The sequence below is a fragment of the Doryrhamphus excisus genome, chromosome 6 (genome assembly GCF_030265055.1).
Source record: "Doryrhamphus excisus isolate RoL2022-K1 chromosome 6, RoL_Dexc_1.0, whole genome shotgun sequence".
Classification (NCBI taxonomy): domain Eukaryota; kingdom Metazoa; phylum Chordata; class Actinopteri; order Syngnathiformes; family Syngnathidae; genus Doryrhamphus; species Doryrhamphus excisus.
In genome coordinates, this window is record NC_080471.1 from 648,960 (window position 1) to 665,268 (window position 16,309).

The window sequence follows — 16,309 nt, forward strand, 5'->3', positions numbered from 1 at the left end:
GAAGGAAGGAAGGAAGGAAGGAAGGAAGGAAGGAAGGAAGGAAGGAAGGAAGGAAGGAAGGAAGGAAGGAAGGAAGGAAGGAATTATTTTGACCCTAATATGTATAAAGATTGAATGTGAGTGTGAATGGTTGTTTGTCTATATGTGCCCTGTGATTGGCTGGCCACCAGTCCAGGGTGTACCCCGCCTCTCGCCCGAAGACAGCTGGGATAGGCTCCAGCACCCCCGCGACCCTCGTGAGGAAAAGCGGTAGAAAATGAATGAATGAATGAATGTATAAAGATTCATACACTGATTTAAACACAGCATTTACTAAATCTGGCTGCATGGTGGTCGAGTGATTAGTACGCAGGCCACAACAGCTAGGATACCCGAGTTCAATTCCACCCTCGGCCATCTCTGTGTGGAGTTTGCATGTTCTCCCCGTGCATGCGTGGGTTTTCTCCGGGTACTCCAGTTTCCTCCCACATTCCAAAAACATGCTAGGTTAATTAGCGACTCCAAATTGTCCATAGGTATGAATGTGAGTGTGAATGGTTGTTTGTCTATATGTGCCCTGTGATTGGCTGGCCACCAGTCCAGGGTGTACCTCGCCTCTCGCCCAAAGACAGCGACCTTCATGAGGAAAAGCAGTAGAAAATAAATGAATGAATGTTATTTGTGTGGAAGAAGGAAATAACGTTGCTATATTTCAATGATGTGACGTTCTCTGAGCATGTTTGAGCGCTTGAATCCCTCCATTGAATAATACATGAGTTTGACTGGCGAAATTCAAGCATTTGGAGGAGAAAGTGTTCAATTTGGTGCTTTGGCGCGTTTTAGGATTGATTTGCCTCTGTGGAGGTCTTGCGCTCTACTGAGTTGTGATTGCGGTTCCCTCCTGCTACATTAATTTCCAAATTTATTGTCCTGCTGTTTGGTAAAAAAAAAAAAAGCAAAATGTTGCTTTATATTGTATATTTGTTTATTTTTGTTTTTAATCTTCTCACATTTAACTAGTCATCCTTGTTTTTTTTTTACGCCTCCTTCAGTCACAAAAGAACAACTTTACGACTTATCTGTGCTTAGCGTGCAAACATCCATTCGCCGCCGCTATTCTTGCCGTTCTTCTGAACACTACTCCCTTTTCCTCTTTTTTCCAATTTCCTCTGCTCAAATGAGATGTTGTGCGCAATGGAGAGTGTGCACTTTCCTTATCAGCGGCTCCTGTGTGGGTATTAGGCGGAGGAAATAGGTCTGTAATGAAAGTGAGAGCACACACACACACACACACACACACACACACACACACACACACACAAGCCAGGTTTGTAAGCATTTGTGTGTGCAGGCTGCAGAGTGACTGAATAAGGTCGTCCTCGTTCTTGTCTCATCACTTTTGCAACGTTTCTCTTGTCGTCCTGTCTGGCCACCTCACTCGCTTCTTTTTCCGTCTCCTAACATCCACTCGTTTCTGTTGCTCAGTTTGTCTTTGTTTCTCAAAGCCGAAGCCATTCCGGCCGTGCTCGGCTTGCGTGATCTAAATTTGTCATGTTAAAATGTGCATCAGCAACACGCTTCTAATTTTCTTCCTAATTTCTTTTGAACAAGTCCGCCTCGGTGCAGTAATTCCGGTTGTCGTTTGCGGAAGGAACATCGTTTCGCTAATATTATTGCTCATTATTTGAGATTAGCTTGAGATGTGTTCTTGATCACGTACCAGGTAATGGGAGTTACAGTGGCGACATTAGGGCTATTTTAGGGGGGGGCTTCAGCTCCCCTAAAATAAAATAGCCCCCCCTAAATAATATTTTAATATTTAATATTTAATATTTTATTTTAATAATATTTTTATTGATTTTTTTACAAAAAAATCTCTGAATGGGAGTTACAGTGGCGACATTAGGCCTATTTTAGGGGGGCTTCAGCTCCCCTAAAATAAAATAACCCCCCTAAATAATATTTTAATATTTAATATTTCCTATTTTATTTTAATCATATTTTTTATTGATTTTTTTTTTACAAAAGAAACTTTGAATGGGAGTTACAGTGGCAACATTGGGCCTATTTTAGGGGGGCTTCAGCCCTCCTAAAATAAAATACCCCCCCTAAATAATATTTTAATATTTAATATTTAATATTTTATTTTAATAATATTTTTTATTGATTTTTTTCAAAAAATCTCTGAATGGGAGTTACAGTGGCGACATTAGGGCTATTTTAGGGGGGGCTTCAGCTCCCCTAAAATAAAATACCCCCCTAAATAATATTTTAATATTTAATATTTAATATTATATTTTAATAATATTTTTTATTGATTTTTTAAACAAAAAAAATCTCTGACAAATTTCATATAATAGGGCAAAAGCAGGCTAATAAGCAAGCCAATAAGCAGGCTAATACTAGCCTACTACTACTACTAGTAGCAGTAGTAATAATAGAAAAATAAGAAGTATAATAATAAGAATAATGATGATAGTAATAATAATAGTAATAATAATAATAGGCTAATTAATAATATAATAATGATTATTATACTCTACTAAATCTGTCCAAAAGTGGGAAAGTTATATCCTGGTTCTTGGTATTTGTTTTTTGGATATTTTAATTAAAAAAAAATATCCTATGCATCTCCAGGGGGCTAAGCCCCCCCGTCCTCAGAACCTAGTGATGCCCCACTTGACCAGTGCTAACCACTTGACCGCCGTGCAGCCCCAACCAAAATCAATACAAATAAAAATACCTATATAAATATAAACGTAAACATGTTCGAAAAGGGAGTGGGAAGAAGTCAAGACTTATCTAGTCCCACATCCCTAACCACCCAGATTCCAACCTCATCCCAACAAAATATATATTATTCCTTGTCTACACAGAATAAAAACCCCACATCCAACCACCCGCACCCAGCTTGAGGCACCCAACGACGTGCCAGTCACCACACCAGTCATCACAAGCTAACATGGATATAAAAACGTCACTGTTATTGTATTGTTTCAGTGAGTTTCAGTGTTAAGGTTATAAAAGGTCTTTGTAAATGCAGTGTTTTGCCTTAAGTGTCGTCACTGGCCCCCGGACATTGTTGTCCACCTCCACAAGGTTCAGTGTGGTCTGTTTTATCCGATCCCATCCTCATGCATAGCAGATGTGTTAACAACCGCATCTGTGTGCAACCTTGCATTTGTTTCCCACACTGTTGTGTTGTCTAGCATGACAAATGAATATGTCTCGCCGGCGCGGGATGTAACGCGTGTGACTCCCTTCGAGCTTCAGAGCAGAATTTGTTTTTGTGTCTTTGTTTCCATACGAGAAATCCCAATTATCACTGGACCCTTCTCATAGGTTGACAGCTTACTTGCTTTGTTGTTGTGAGTCTGCGGGAGAGTTCATTGGCTGTGTAAGCGTGCCTAATCAGTAAATGATTTTACTTATGAAGTGGTTACCCTGTGAGTCTTTGCCACTGATCAGCAGACAATGCATTTTAAGTGCAAATAAAGTTTTGTTTTTAAATCAAGAAACTTAATGAACATTATTGATTTTAGAGATGTCTGATCCCTTAAAGGGGACCTACTATGCTTTTTCCACTTTTCTGACCGCTAAATGTAGTTAGAATGTTGTATTCTCTTGATAAACGATGCCAAAGTTTCAGATAATGAGGTTTGCACATTTGGAAGAAGATTGGTATGGCTCAAAACGCTCAGTTTCAGAGGCTGTTGTAAAGCTGTCCTTTTGTGATGTCACAAAGGAGCTGACTTTCTTATGGGCGTGGCTGTGGGTGAGATGTCCCTAAAGCTCTGCTTTTCATTTGTCAGCGGCAACTGTTTTTGTGAGCATGAAGGTGAAATATGAAATAATAATATACATATAATATATATAACAGATGTCTGGTAGTCCCCCCAAAAAACATGTAATTGTTTGCGGTTAGTTAGCCACATTAGTTAGCCCTCACGTCCTGCTGCTGAGCTCCATGGCACCAACGTTGCCTCTGACAAAGTGTGTCCGACAATGAGTGCTCCTCCTCAGGCATTCAACGTTGGAGGCAGCGCCACGTGTTCGGGTTCTCCAGTCAGTACTTCCTAAACACTTTTCAATTAGCTCTCCATAGACTTTATTCATTTGTAGTTAGGAAATACTTTGGCGTGGGACCAATCACAGTGGAGTGGGCTTGGGGTGGAATAAATTAAAACAGACCGTTTGGCGGGAAAACACAAATCCAAGGAAATACAGCTGGAATAGGTGAAGATTCTGGAAGATCTACAAAGTTTTTCTGTGCGGGTTATTGTGTGTCGCTGCTCTATAGGCCACAACTCAATACAAAGGGTCAAAAAATAAGCGTATTAGGTCCTTTTTCAAAAATACATTTAGCATATATTCAACTACTATCACAGTAAATCATCTTAGATCTGCAACAATTAATCAATGACTAGATTAAATAGTTGATTCTCTAGTTAATCAACAACTATTTTGGTATTTGATGAATGATTATTTGGTTTATAAATGTAAAACATGAAACCAGACCCATTATTTTTTATTTACGGGTTTCATGGTTAATAAAGTTAATTTTCTGGGGGGGGGGGTTAAGGATCCAGGTAACTTTTAATGCATGTTTTTAAATGTGGGAAGAAACCAGAAAAGATGCAAAGGTTCGAGCCAAAATATGAATCCAGAACCAAGCCAATAACGTGCCGCATAATTTGATGTTATGAGAACACCCCCCCCCCCCCCCTCATGAAGTCTTACATTAAACCCAATGAGAGATTGGTTTTACCCTTTTATCATTTTCTTCATGTAACTTTGACTCTGACTACAAACAGTATCTGGACCATTGACGGATAGAATAAAATAAAACTCTTCCCTCAATATTTGACCTGACAGATTTTTTTTTTTTTTTCGTACAAATCATGTTTATATCTTTCTCTGAAAATGCAAGATATTATTATTTCATTCAAACCATCCATTTCATTTCAACAAGCAATTAACGTCTGGAATGGAAAACCAAAATAGAGCATGAGGGGAACTAATTGGATGATTAGAGGAAGTCAGCATGGGGGGGGGTGTAGTAACAGAACAAAATACAGAAAACACAGACACAAGGCAGGAAATATAGGTACACTGCAACAATCCATATTTTTCATATTTAATATACATACATTTAAGTAGGCTTTTTTCAATAGTAATGCTACTTTTGCATTAATAACCACTACAGTATACTTTTTAGCAGGAGTACAGTACCCTGATGTCTTACGGTCCACTTTTGTTCCTTCCGATTTTTCTTGCAACAACACTGCATTACCACAGACTTGTGTAATTACGCAGAAATTCTTCATAACTGATACATTTTACTACAAAAACAAACCCGAATGTATTGCTAGATTCTTGTGACTAGGATTAGTCACATGATTGCGTGCATGCATGCATGCGATGCATGAAATTTTCTTTACCAGAATGAGATTTTACTGTGATAAGTAAGATTCAATATTAATAAATGCAACATTTTGGTAGTTAGATCATAGAAAACCTGTTTATGACATTATAAATACAATTTTACAATGATTAGAGCCCTCTAGATATGAAATAACACCCCTATAATTATCTTTACATTATTATTTTTAATTTACATCACATTGCTCAACTGATGCTTATCCTCATGAGGGTCGTGGGGGTGTGCTGGAGCCTATCCCAGCCGACTTAATTCCGGGCCGCATAATTCACAGGCCACCAGTCCAGGGTGTAGACAGATGGGATAGACTCCAGCACCCCATGCGACCCTCGTGAGGATAAGCGGTAGAAAATGAATGAATGAATGGAACGGCGGCACGGTTAGCGCACCAGTGGTTAGCGCACAGGGCTCACAGCTAGGAGACCCGAGTTCAATTCCACCTGTGTAAAGTTTGCATGTTTCCTCCCACATTCCAAAAACATGCTAGGTTCATTGGCGACTCCAAATTGTCCATAGGTATGAATGTGAGTGTGAATGGTTGTTTGTCTATATGTGCCCTGTGATTGGCTGGCGATCAGTCCAGGGTGTACCTTTCGCCCAAAGACAGCTGGGATAGCCTCCAGCCCCCCCCCGCGACCCTCTTGAGGATAAGCGGTAGAAAATGAATGAATGAATTATGCATAACACTTCCTGTCTTTCAATGTTAATGCACACCCCTACTGACTAAATAAATATGATTTACAAATCATATAAAAAATAATTAAAAATTATTTAAAAATTATAAAAAAATATATTTATATATATATAAATTATTTATAATTAATTAATTTAATTAATTTATATATTTATACTGACTAGCTAAACTAAAGACTGTCACTAAAACACTTACTTCTGGTGGTCAGCCAGAAGTAACGAGCGTAGATACATTAGAACCACTCTGTGATGAAGAGTGCAGACAAGTTGCGTTTTGACCCGACAAACGAGATATGTGTTAATAACTTAATATGTAGTTCCAATAATTCCTCACACACTTTCACCTCCATATTTTATTGTGTTATTATTATAATGGCATAATTCACAGTTTGTCGCGTGCACGCGATACAGCTTTTCTCTCCAAATGTGATATTCAGATTACGTTTTACTTTTAACGAGAGACACTCCTATACGATACCGATGAAGATGAGGTAATGTTGATGAAGTATCCCAACGTGGGCGTGCGTGACTTGTCGCATGCGGTGAGCATCACAAAGGACCAATGCACCTGTCTCATCCTACCATTTGTGCTCATTACTGTTAAGGAGGTTGCCAAGCAGTGACACATACATGGCATAAAGTCATTATTTCCACACCCCACTTTGACACATTATCTGGACTGTGGGTGCTTCAAAGGCCATGTAAGGCAGCCAGGTATCTGTTCCATCAGGCAAATTAAAACCATGTTGTTTCACCCCATTTTTGCTCAGCCTATGTGTCTTCTTCCTTCACAATGGAAGTAGAGTTTTTACAATGGCTTCCAAATTACTGACAAACATGCTGTTTTTTTTAATCTTTTTTTTGTGTTTGGTAGGACTTTTTATTTGTTGCTGTAGTTTTAGAACGGGGAACTTGACTAAATATGTGACAGCTCCTGCAGTTTGGTAATGGTAATGGTAATGGTAATGGTTTTATTTCATTTGAACATGCATCAGATTACAATTGAATGCATCACATAATCAGTTCAGAGTTCCACATGTCCGAAAGGAGTAGGAAGAAGCAAAACTTATTAAATCCTACCCCTCCACTTTTACTTTTACAATCAGTAACTGTTACATTTGTTCACTTCCTGCTTTCATAATATAGTTTAGGTTTTTTTTTTTGTTTTTTTTTTTTTTTTGTCCCGTACCGAAGTACAAGGTGATATGACCATACAATAACATAATGGGTACCATAGTAACTGTCAATCTAGTAATACTATAGTAATAATAATATAGTAATAAATTCAAGTTTAATGGTAATGGTTTTATTTCATTTGAACATGCATCAGATTACAATTGAGTGCATCCCATAATCAGTTCCCAGTTCCACATGTCCAAAAGGAGTAGGAAGAAGCAAAGCTTATTAAATCCTACCCCTCCATCTGGTACTTTTACAATCAGTAACTGTTACATTTGTTCACTTCCTGCTTTCTATAATACAGTTTAAGGTTTTGTATTTTATTTTTTTTAATTAATTATTTTTTTTTAAAAATAATGCACCTCGTACCGTTTGAGGTTCATTTCCAAGCAAAATAAAAATAGTGCTGCAATTTGCTTTTATTCTAATCAGACCTGAATTTATTCAATACTTTTGACGAGACTTCTTGTTTCTTTGCTATCATTATCAGTCCCTGTTGAAATTCATAGACTAGCTTTCTCCATTTTTGCATGTAACACCTCACCTCGTTGGGTGCACGCCTTTTGTGTGCTGAATGTGTCTCTAACGTGATGCGTTGGGTCTTTGTGTGTGTGTGTGTGTGTGTGTGCGTGTGTGTCCTATAGCTGAACCTGCTTCCACACTTTTCATTTTCAAAGTGTCATAGAGGTGTCGATCAATGCTGTGCTTTCTTGTTCATGACCAGCCTGTGTTGTCACCGGAGGGTACAAATAGGAACACCTATGAATAATTGATGGCGAGCAGGATTTGCGTGTTAGGATTATTTTCAGTTAACGGGGTAAACAGACACTAGATACAAAATGCAAACAATTGCAGCAAGACTGCATGAATTCATTGCAGGCCAAATGTTGCTTATTGGGCTGATTCAGTCAACTCAAAGCAACAAATGATGCTCTGCATCAGTGATTTCCAAAGTGCAGGTCGCGGCCCCCTGGTGGGCCGTGGTGGTACTGCAGGTGGGCCATGAGCGGCTATTAAAAATATGGTTTATTATTTATTTATTATTATTTATTTATTAAAATATTCTTTATTAAATGTGATTTTTTGCAAATATATATATATATATATATATATATTGTTGAAAATATTTTATGCACGATTAAAAACATTTTTAATATTTTTTATATATTTTTAAATATATTTTATATATTTTTATAACCAATAAAAATAAAAATAAAAATAAAAATAAAAATAAAAATAAAAATAAAAATAAAAATAAAAATAAAAATAAAAATAAAAATAAAAATAGGCCCAAGTAATAACCTATTGAGTGTTATTGACCTGTCACAATATTTTAGGAACCTTATACAGTTTATGATTGGAACGTAGCTCTCTGGTCATCATGCCAGACTTGAATGCAGTTATGAAAAGTAAGAGAATTAATTCTAATCTTGTGTGTACACCACAGATTAAAAGTTTGGACTTCTTTCATCCCCCTGTTTTCATTTCAATCCTGGATCTTAAAAATAAAAATAAAAATAAAAATAAAAATAAAAATAAAAATAAAAATAAAAATAAAAATAAAAATAAAAATAAAAATAAAAATAAAAATAAAAATAAAAATAAAAATAGTAGTAGTAGTAGTAATAATAATAATAATAATGATAAGTAATAATAATAAAATTATTATTATTAAGTTAAGTGCTCTGAGTACTGTTTATAGGACAAAGGTGGGCCCCGGACATTTTTTTTTAGATTTTCAAGTGGACCCTGACTTGGTAAAGTTTAGGAACGCCTGCTCTACATGTTGGGAATATGCCTTTACCAACAAATAAATTCCCGATTTGTTCCCGAGAGGTAGATTCTTGTGTCTTCCCCATCTTGGCTGCTGACACCAAAGATCTGGTCACATTGCAATTCACTGATCCCTGATAATAAGAAGATGATGTGCTGAAAGGCATGTGACATGAAGATATAGGTGGGTGGGGGGAGGGGAGGGGGCGGGGTTGGTTGTCATTACTGACCCCTAGATGAAACGAAGCCGAGCTGGTCACCGGACTGCCGCTGATGAAGAGAGTGACGGTCATAAATAGCAATGGCGAGGTGGTTTGTCATCGTGCACGGTCCAAGCCAGGGGAACAGAGACTCCTATGAGAAGGGAATTCATCACTGTGTGGTGATAAGACAAGGCTATTATTGTTTCTGTCCTCTTTCACCCCCCCACCCCCCCACCCCCATTCGACTTTCTTTCTCTTTGTATGCAGCACATCAGGTCCTTCTTTTCTCTCCTCTCCTCCTCTCTCTGTGTGTACTCTTATCTGGTATTTTTATGCTATAAACCAGGGGTCTCAAACTCAATTTACCTGGGGGCCACTGGAGCTAGGGTCTGGGCAAGGCTGGGCCACATCAGGTTTTCCAAAAAAAAAAAAAAAAATTATTAAAAATAGAAAAATATACAAACTTTTTCAGTGCTTTGGTTCCGATTTTCTACAAGAAAAGCTCTGATAAAACATTCCACTGTTCTCTAATATCTTCATTTTTATTTTTCTGCACAAAATAAGATGAAAAATAAATAAACAAATAAAGAAATCAGTAATAAATAAATATAATAATAATAATAAAACGGCAAATAATAAAAACTTAAGAAACCACATATAGTTGGTGGGTAGACAAATTATTTTTTTCAGATTAAAATGAACAAAGCATTATTAGAGCCCTGTAGACATGACAAAACACGACTATAGTCACATTTATACTCTTTTTATTTACAACATATTGCGCAACTGCAGGGTCTGGAGACACATGCTAACTCGCAAACTAGAGAGCTAGCGACCTAAACGGTAGCCTTCAAGTTATTTCCTTTAAACTTAAATAGCCAAAAACCTACCACTTCCACACTGATAGGGAGGATAACTATTAACAGTTATTTAACCTTTAACATGAACATTAATCAAACGTAATAATTTTCTCTGGGTACATGATACCATACAGCATCCATATCAAACTTGCGCGGGATGCACTAACATCCTCAAACACGCGGCCCGCGGGCCAAATGTGGACACTAGTTTGCTGTTTGCTTTTTTTTTGTCCTCTTATTCTCACCTTTCTTTTTTCCCTTTATCCCTCTCTCTTAAGCACAGAAGTGATATGATCTGGAATGTAATGACTCTTCTGGATAATGATCAGATAGACGGTGAAGGATAATAACCTCACCACGGTCCTGCAAGGAAACAATACTTTGCTATTAATGGGTTGCGGGGAATATGATTGAGGATGGAGTGTATGGAGGACCAAAACTGCCAAAATAATAAATAAATAAATAAATAAATAAAAGTGAAAATAAAAACAAAAATGAAAAAAAAAAATCAAAAATTTAAATACACAAAAATAAATATAAATGGAAATAAAAACAAAAATAAAAAAATCTACATAAATAAATAAATAAAAGCAAAAATAAATACAAAAATAAATGTAGAAATAAATACAAAAATAAATATATAAATAGAATTGTATGTATATATTTTTTTATTTTTGTTTTTATTTCCATTTATATTAATTTTTTTGTATTTAATTTTTTGATTTATTTTTTCATTTTTGTTTTTATTTTCACTTCTATTTATTTATTTATTTATTTATTATTTTGGCAGTTTTGGTCCTCCATAATGATGGGGAAAAAAGTGAGAATAAATGAGTTTACACGGAGGCCGGTGGTTTTAGGAAGTACAAATTGACAAAAGAAAAGAAGTACAGCAAGAATGTTAAAACCACACGGCAAGACAGTAAGGGAGCGGGAGGGATGTAAACAGAGGAAGGTTATTTGGGGTTCAATTTTGTCTTAAGTGTTTTGAGCCTTTGCTGTTATTATACGTCTCTATCTCCGAGTCTCCGTTTTTCCTTCCATATTCTGCCACCTATCACTTCTTTGTTGTCGCTCCCATAAGAACCACGTCAAGTTTTACCATTTTGCAACAGATATACTTTAGTACCGCGGGACCTAAATATGGCGCTCCGCTTTAAAGTATACCTATGTTGTCACGACGTAGGCTCTTGCAGACGCCGCCGGCTGCCTTCCAACTGACTCCCAGCGCGCCGTCTGGGCTGTCAGGAGTTCACAAGATGGATGAATTATCACGCAAAGGTCGCCGCCGGCGCCCTCACCTCATTTGGATACTCCATTTTGCATGGCGTGCCAGCACAACATCCCATACAACGCCACCAAACTCATCAGCTTTGTTTTTGTGTTTGTAAATGTATGCAAATGAGCAAGAGGGGCTTGGAGAAGCGTGCAGCCTCTTTTGTGCTCCCACTTAATGCTTCCCCCGTGACACATGAGCAGCGATAGCAGTTGTAGGCTCCTTATCGCCGCTGCTGGGATTGGAGCAGCGTCCTCCTCTGGGTGTCACTCGGTTTTGCTTTGTGCTTTGTGTTCACACAGTACATCCATGCACTTGCTTGTGGACTCACAAATAACACCTCGGAGCTTTATTTGCCCGGTTCTTCCATCCTTGTCCGTGTGGTTTTAGATATTGTAGAAGTCATGGGGAGTTCTAGCATTTTCCCTGTGTTGTCTCTATGGCAACTGGAAGGATGGCAGCTGAAAAGGACCTTTTAGCCCTTAAGACTTCCTGTGGTGCTTTCTTGTTTCGGATAATTCTACCATGAAAAGATATAGAACATTCTTATAAAACGGTGGTCTCTTGCAACTGAACCGCCGTCTGTTTCTTGAGGGCGTATGACTTTCAATTTGTTCTTTAGGATTTTGAATGGATGATGTATTTACCAAATATAGTGTCAAGGGTCATTGGACCTTTAGACATTTAATGAATAATAAATAATAATTGAATGAATAATTCAATAAAATAATTTTAATTTAAAAAATAATTATAATTATTAATTATTTTTCAAAAAAAGTTTTTTTAATTATAATAATAATTATTAGAATTTTATATAAATTCTTGTGATTAAAATTATTATTTTAATTATAATTTTAATGAATAAAATAATTTATAATTATAATTATAAATTATATTATAAAATTATATTATTATATATATTATAATATATTATTAAAATTAAATTAAATTACATTAATATATTATAAATTATAATTTTAAAATAATTTATAATTATAAATTATTTTATTAATTATTATTAATTCTTTCTATTAATATTATCATTATTTCTCACTATTTATTATTATTATTTCTCAATTTGTTTATTTTTTAATTATGATAATAATTATTATAATTATGAATTTTTATATATTTTTGTAATTACAATTATTATTTTAATTATAATTATAGTTAATAAAACAATTTATAATTATAAATTATATTATAAAATATTATATTATTATAATATTATATTATAAATTATTAAAGGTAAATTAAATTATTATATTATAAATTATAATTATAAAATAATTCATAATTACAAATTATTTTATTAATTATTATTAATTATTATTAATAATTTTAATCATTAAAAAAATTATAATTATATTTTTAATAATATAATTATTAATTATTATTAATTCTTTCTAATAATTATTACAATAATATTTATTATTATTATCTATTATTAACGTTGAACATTTACACCTTGATCTGTGTCCATTCAGCTGCTTTTCTGCTTTTTGTTTTTTTTTTTTTAATCTTATTTCCACTACTCTTTATCCTAAACACATTATATTATTAATTTATGTTGCTAGAAAACATCCCAGACTAAAAACGAATGTGTAAATTGTATTGATGTATCATTTTAGCTTGCCCTGAAGCGTTGAAACTGTAAAAAGTGTCTCTGGATGGAGCTGAAAAATCTTTAAGTAAAATTGATCAAATGTAAAATTACTACAGCTTCTGCTTGAAGTCAGCAGCAGTTGAGAAAAACAACCATACATCCAATAATACGTTGCACACCGCTACTTCCATATTACTATTTTACTATCATTCATAATAGTGATGCCATAGGTCAGCGTGATTGGCATTGGGCAGTCCTTATGTTTTAATATCGAGAGGTCTTGCTATTATGTTTTTTTTTAATTTTTACTAATAATAGGCCAATTAGTCATTAATCAATTAATTAATTTCCAAAAAACCTTGACAAGGAAAGTCCAATGTCATTGTTTCATTGATTTTCTTCCTGTTTTGACAGACAGAAACCCAACTATTGAGCTGCGTTCTTGTAAATATATCATGAACTGCTTTTTACACACCGGCTTTTAGTCTGTCCAAATGTCTGTTAACTCTCTAATGCAAACATTATTGATCCATTGATTAGATTTGCTCCAAAACAACACTCTCTCGCTTCTAGCGTGCGTTTGTGGCTCTGCTCCATCATTGCCGTCAGGCCACTGTCTCTCAAGCTGACTATTAATCGTTAAGTGCAATGGGCCTTGGGTTTGTTATTGTATGTCTGTCTCCATGCACGTCATTCAGGTTGTTTTTTTTTTTCCAAGTGGCAGCATTAGTGAGTTGTTAGTATAGTGCAAAACACTTACAGAGGAGTCTGAAGGAGTTAGGAAGGGAGGGTGGGACCTCCATTGGGCCCCACCCACATTACAGCACATAAGGCATCTCTTGTTCTGCCCTGCACACTCATTCATTCATTCATTCATTTGTTCATTCATTCATTCATTCATTTATTCATTCATTCATTCATTCATTCATTCATTTATTCATTCATTTATTCATTCATTCATTTATTCATTCATTCATTCATTCATTCATTTATTCATTAATTTATTCATTTATTCATTCATTCATTCATTCATTCATTCATTCATTCATTCATTCATTCATTCATTTATTCATTCATTCATTCATTCATTTATTCATTCACAAGGGTGGCAGGTGGTGCTGGAGCCTATCCCAGCTGCCTTCGGGCGAGAGGCGGGGTACACCCTGGACTGGTGGCCAGCCAATCACAGGGCACATATAGACAAACAACCATTCACACTCACATTCATACCTATGGACAATTTGGAGTCATTACTATTATTATTATTATTACTATTACTATTACTATTACTATTACTATTACTATTACTATTACTATTACTATTACTATTACTACTACTACTACTACTACTACTACTATTACTATTACTATTACTCACATTCATACCTATGGACAATTTGGAGTCATTACTATTATTATTATTATTATTACTATTACTATTACTACTACTACTACTACTACTATTACTATTACTATTACTCACATTCATACCTATGGACAATTTGGAGTAATTACTATTATTATTATTATTATTATTATTATTATTATTATTATTATTATTATTATTATTATTATTATTATTATTATTATTATTATTATTATTATTATTATTATTATTATTACTATTACTAAAACCCACGCATGCACGGGAGAACATGCAAACTCCACACAGAGATACTCGAGGGTGGAATTGGATTCGGGTCTCCTAGCTGTGAGGCCTACGTGCTAACCACTCGACCATCGTGCAGCCCATATAAAAAATATCAGAAATGAAATGAATCCATTGTAGTATTAAATTCCAACATCTAATGTTTTTTATCTTCCGATCCAACACGATAACGCATCCTTGAATATGAGCCGATACTTGACCTGTCACGATAACACATTCTGCTACAAATTATTGTCGCTGATGAATATTATTGACAACAATTAATTTTTTTTTGGTTCCAAATGCGCTAACTTTGTGCTCATTTAACACGAGAATACAACATTGTAACAACAATTATAGAATGTCGGAAACGAGGTAAAGCCTAATAGGTTGCCTTTAATGAAAAATACACACAGCTAAACACATTACCACATGGTGTTGTGACCATGTGGATTCGAACCGGTCTGGAATCAACTTTTTGTATCGGAGTGCCAATAGTAGAGACTTTAGACGCAGCCAATATAATCAAATAATATAAATCTTTTTTTTTGCTGGATTGTACAGTAAACACGGATATATCGGATTCAATTGTTCCCACTGGTTTTGTCCGATATAAGCGAAATCCGTTATATGCGTATACCGGAAAATGTCCGTTTTAAGCATATATCGGATTTATATCCGGTATATGCGTAAATGGGATTTTATCCGTTATAAAAAGGCACTTCCTTGACTATGTTTCCAATGTACCTGGACGCGCAGGCAACGCTGCAAACGCTGCAAATGACGTCGTATAGCGGCCTGTCACGATTCGGCGAATCGGAGCGCCACGATGCGGCCATCCGATATATGCGAGGGAAATTTAATGGAAATGCATTGGAACGGGACTGGAGATTTTGTCCGAAATAGGCGAAATCCGTTATAAAAAATCCGATATATGCAATGAATTTTTATTGGAAATGCATTACAGAAAAATCGGTTCTTTTTTATCTGTCCGTTGTGAGCGAATTTCCGATATATCCGAGTCCGATATATCCGAGGTTTACTGTATGACATCTCCGTTAGCAGTGTAGTGCATCAATAGTGACTTACCCCCTCACTCCAATTTGCACCGTTTGCCAAGTTCTAGTCAAATTTTGGTGATGGGGAATGTAGTTCCGGGGAGTTGGTGGGGGGCATTTGTGGGGGCATCCATGCATGCACGGGTAGAACATGGCCTAGGGTGCACACTTATTGTACAAAAAACATATAACTTATACACATTCGCTTGCAAAAGCTTTGCATTATATTTCTCTTTGTTTTCATCCACTCTCCAACTTGCCTTGTTGTGAGTGGGCTCGCTTTCCTGCAACAGTTATACGGACTGAAAGGTACCGGGAGCGCTGCGCCTATTCATCAAGTGTCACAGCAGCCCTCCACTCACTTTCATTACTGCCTAGTTAATAGTACACATCAGTGCAGTTTATACGCTATAATTAGTCGTCTCCGTTTGGCCGGCGCAGACTTATGCTGCCCCCCTGCTACGCCACGCAGCGTGTGTGCATGGACACTTGGGTATCGAGCCCAAAAGAGGCATTACGGAATGACAAGTGGTCCATCTTCCATTGCCTGATTGCTGGGTTTGGATATCTGGGTTTGTTTAAAGTACTATGTTG

The 16,309-nt window shown here is 35.9% G+C and overlaps 1 protein-coding gene across 11 annotated transcripts in view; it reads left to right on the plus strand.

Moving 5' to 3' along the window:
- Positions 1-16,309, plus strand: part of LOC131131695 (N-acetyl-beta-glucosaminyl-glycoprotein 4-beta-N-acetylgalactosaminyltransferase 1-like) — a 184,801-nt gene that overhangs the window by 65,560 nt on the left and 102,932 nt on the right. The gene's annotated exons all lie outside the window — the stretch shown is intronic.